The sequence below is a fragment of the Gossypium hirsutum genome, chromosome A01, assembly GCF_007990345.1.
Source record: "Gossypium hirsutum isolate 1008001.06 chromosome A01, Gossypium_hirsutum_v2.1, whole genome shotgun sequence".
Classification (NCBI taxonomy): Eukaryota; Viridiplantae; Streptophyta; class Magnoliopsida; order Malvales; family Malvaceae; genus Gossypium; species Gossypium hirsutum.
In genome coordinates, this window is record NC_053424.1 from 70,180,200 (window position 1) to 70,185,114 (window position 4,915).

General features: G+C 36.3%; 1 non-coding gene across 1 annotated transcript; it reads right to left on the reverse strand.

The window, feature by feature from the left end:
- Nucleotides 1-4,577: 4,577 nt before the first annotated feature.
- LOC121207692 (small nucleolar RNA R71) lies at nt 4,578-4,683 on the reverse strand. Its single transcript, XR_005902818.1, has one exon. It is a non-coding gene; the product is annotated as a small nucleolar RNA R71 (small nucleolar RNA).
- Nucleotides 4,684-4,915: the final 232 nt, after the last annotated feature.

Below are 4,915 nucleotides of genomic sequence, written 5' to 3' on the forward strand. Positions count from 1 at the left end.
TCTCACATGCCCGAAGACACGCCCGTATCATAGGCCGTGTGGACATTCGAAATGGGATCACATGGCCATGTCCCAGCCCGTGTCAGACCCCGTGTAACTCTCTAACTTGGGTCACATGGCCAACTACACGCCTGTGTGCCCTTCGAAATAGCCTCACACGCCCACACAGTGCTGCCAATCCTGTAAGGTATACTGACTTATGCCACATGACCAAGTCACACACCCGTGTACTGGGCCGTGTGGAGCATACTGACTTGATTTCTAATTAAACACCAAGGGATACACGGCCATGTCACCTGACCGTGTGTCACACATGGATGAGACACACACCCGTGTCTCTGCCTGTGTGGACAAAAATAGGCTATTTACCAAGCCATCTTTCTCACCCAAATTGGAACCACCTAAAAATATCAATTGGCATATAGTACAGCATCAATAGACATTCAAATCAATCTCAACTAAGCATAATTCATGCCATTTCAATACCATCAACTACAAGGCACCACAATTTGCTATTCAATTTTATACTAAATTCACATTCTCAAATCATCTAAATGGTCACATTTAATGATGCACCATTTTACCTAAAGCCACGAGCATATCTACTTCAAATTTCAACCATTTGACATCCATAAATGCCAACTCACAACAAGCATATAAATGGCAATATTACACAACATATCAAAGGCATTTCTCACATATATACATATGTCACCAAGCGTACCAAAATAAGCCAAATCACATGGCTATACACATAACAAACCATTCATCATTTACAAGCCAACTCAAATGGCTAAATCCATTGCTAGCTTACACCAAAATGACCATAACTCCTATACATGCCATATAACCAAATATATAAGTTGAAAAGTACCAAGTGATAGCTTGATAGTGTGATGAGATCTCCGATGACTCCCAATCCTAGCAAGCTTTGATAACACTATAAAACACAGAAAAGTAATAGAGTAAGCTATAAGGCTTAGTAAGCTCGTATGCTAAGTAAGTAAAATTTACCAACCAATAATTCAATAACATAAACATCATATAATGCAATTAAAATTTGATCCAAAACTTAACACATATATTCAACCTAAAGATTAAACACAATTTCCATCAATTTCTTCAATTCAAAGCTTTTACGGTTCATGTACATACCAGTACCATCTCATACCAATCTCATACTCATCCATATCTTTGATATACCCATTGAACCATTTGGAATACTATCGGATACCTGGGAATCTCGCACCCTACGTGCTTATACGTAGTCGAAGCTATCTTAATCTCATATCTCAAACAATGCTCGCACTCGAGCTATCAATGGGTCTGCTTACATAAGCTGACGATCATGACGTAGCTACACATTGCTACTCACACAAGCTAGCGAGAATCTGCAACACATGCCGAATAACTCAGCCACTGGTAGGACATACAGACTAGCACCCAAATCACATAACCCCTAATGACATGTGATTCGTATCCTAATCTATTCCTAAGGTTCAACCGGGATTTCACATTTGCCGAATCGTCATTGAACATATCCACAAGGTCATACTCACAAATAATTCAATAATAAAACATTTAAAACACAATTATATTAATGCTTATTAACATACGAACTTACCTCGATCGCAAAAATGATGAAATAGATTGATTAGTCCAAAACCTTGTTTTTGCCCCGATCTAGATCCAAACTTTGCTTTTCTTGACCTATATGTAATCGAATTTAGCTTATTTAATTTTCATTCTATTCAATCTAGCCCAAAATGTATATTAAGGCAACTTTACACTTTACCCCTAATATTTAAACACATTTATAATTTAGTCTCTAGCTCATAAAAACACAAATTCATGCAATTAGGTCCCTACCCATGCTAGCCGAATTCCTCTTATTACCATAACAACCCATATTTATCATTTATTTCATATTTTAACCAAAAAATTTTCACATTTGACAAATAAATCCCTAATTGACAATTTTATCAAAAATAACTTTACAAATGTTGTTTATCTAACAACAAGCATACATTTTTTATCATCAAACGTCATAATACACACATATTTATCAACAGAAAACCCTAAACCTTTAACAATTTTGCAAATTAGTCCCTGGGCTAGCTAGATTAAGCTGCAATGATCTCAAAAACATAGAAATTATTAAAAATAGGACAAAAATCTTACCTATTTGAAAGAAAAGAAGATGGTCAAACCCTAGCTTTCTTTCTCCAAGTAAAAATCAGCCTAAGTGTGCTTCGAAGAAGATGAACACATAAAAAAATGTTTTGTTTTATTTAATTAACCTTTATTTACTAAATACCAAAATTAACCTTTAAAATTATCAAAAATTTCAAAATTACATAGCCATTATCACCCACTATCATATTATTGGGCTATTTACCACATAAGGACCTCTAATTTAATATTCCTGATAAATGCCAAATTATACATAGTTTTACCCCAAATACTTAGCATATTTATAGATGTTTATTACTAGATTTGTGGATTTTGGTGCTCTTAATCCGGTTATTTCATGTTTTGTACTCAGAAGAGCACCAAGAGTCAAAAGGAGCCAAAAAGAGCAAAAAAGGGAAAAAATGGACCAAATTGAGAAGATGACACGGCTTAAGCCTTACCACATAGGCTGCTCACACGCCCGTGTCCTTCGAGGGTGTCGACCAAGGCTCTCACGATTCACACGGCCTGGCCATTAACCATATGGCCGTGTGCAATTTAACGGATCGAACACGACCTGCCAATCACGTCACACGGCCGTGGCACACGGGCGTGTCCCTTTTTTCCAAGAGTTTTATTTTACATGGAAAAGGATGCTTAGGAAGGAAGAAAGCTAATCCAAAGCCTATATAAACACCCTAAGTGTGACCTAAAAGGAGGGCTTCTTCCAGAGCTTTTCTAGAATACAGAACCACACGCTAGGAATTACTTGAAGGAAGCTAGACGATCCATACCAAAAACCGGAGCTACTCCAAGACTGAAGATCTCCCTCAGAATTCATTCAGGGGTTGTTAGAGTTTTCTTCATGTTTTGTTATTTTTATACTTTTGAGATGTACTCTTATTTTATTATGAGCTAAACCCCTTAGGTACCTACGGGGGATAAAACCTATGATGGATCTTGTTATTATTATCTGAACTGTATGATAAATACTTGATTTGTTCTTAATTATGTGTTCTTAATGCTTGAGTTAATGTTCTAGGTATTAATTCATGATTTGATGTGCTTATGCAGAGGAGGAATTGACCCTGCCTAAGAGTAGATTTGGCATAATTAAGCGGAGTTGATCGAACGCCTAGAAATAGGGTTACGAGATTTTGCCAGATTAGGGTGAAACCTAATATGGGAGTCCATTGAGTGATTTACTGCTTCCCTAGGGGTTTTAATTAAGAAAGAAATTTTTATTAATTCAACTGAGGGTTAGACGTTATTATTCTCGAAAAGGATAATAACATAGGTTAGGGAATCTCACGGATCAAGTCAAGTGAATAAATCGTCTGGTTCAGAGTCAAATAAAAAGTGAAATCTAGGTGGATTCCTTTTTGGGTGTCATTTTTATCAATTGCTTTTCTTCAAGTCTTTTCCCAAATTGTCTCTTTGCTTTAATTAAATTAGTTAATTAGTTTAGATAATTAGCTTAATAAACAAACCCTTTTATTCTTAGGCTAGATAATAAAAAGATAGTTATTACTAGTACTTTTGGTTTCCTTCGATACGAATCCTAGTCTTGCCATTACTATTCTATTGTTTGATAGGTGTGCTTGCCTTTCTGTCGTGATAATATTTAGTCTAGGTTTGATCTTCATTATAAATATTTATTACTTGTTACGAATCACGCAATCAAGTTTTTAGAGTCATTGCCAGGGAATCAAAATATTAGGAACGCTAAATTTTTATTACTTTAGCCATTTATTCTTCTTGTAATTTAATTTTAGTTTATTATTATTTATTAATTTACTTATTTTTTTCTCTTGGTAGGTTTTTATAGTTTATAACTAGAAGAAACCCGTCAGGACCATTACTTTTTGACGAAAAAATTGATCGTAAAATTTGCAAAAATAAAAAAGAAATAAGGCGCAGCTTACGATACACGGAGAACGAGCGAGAAGACGATACTCGACCCCCAACCGACGAGATGGCTGAAAACCAAGGCAATCAGCTACCTCCCGCAATTGCGGCTAATCAAAATCCTACTTCACGTACTATGTATGATTATGCTAAACCTTCTTTAACAGGAACTGAATCTAGTATAGTTAGACCTGCTGTAGCTGCAAATACTTTTGAATTAAAACCTAACACTATTCAGATGATACAGCAGTTTGTCCAGTTTGATAGTTTGCAGGACAAAGATCCCAACGCTCACTTAGCAAATTTCTTGGAATTTTGCGATACATTCAAAATCAATGGCATTTCTGATGATGCCATACGTCTTCGATTGTTTCCCTTTTCACTGAGAAACAAAGCAAAATAGTGGTTGAACTCGTTACCACGAGGGTCTATCACTACTTAGGAACAAATGATCGAGAAATTTTTACTAAAATATTTTCCGTCGGCTAAGATGGCTAAACTACATAATGATATCTCTTCTTTTGTGCATATGGATTTAGAAACACTTTACGATGCATGGGAGAGATACAAGGACTTACTGAGAAGGTGCCCTCACCATGGGTTACCGCTTTGGCTTCAAGTACAAACGTTCCACAATGGTCTGAATCCCTCAACTCGGCAAATGGTTGACGTAGCTGCTAGCGCAACCATCAGTAATAAAACACTGGAAGATGCCTATGAGTTTATAGGGGAGATGTCATTGTTTAACTATCAGTGGCAAGTTATGAGGACAAAGCCAACGAAAACAGTCGGTGTTTATAACATCGATTCGGTCACCATGCTCTCTAATCAGGTA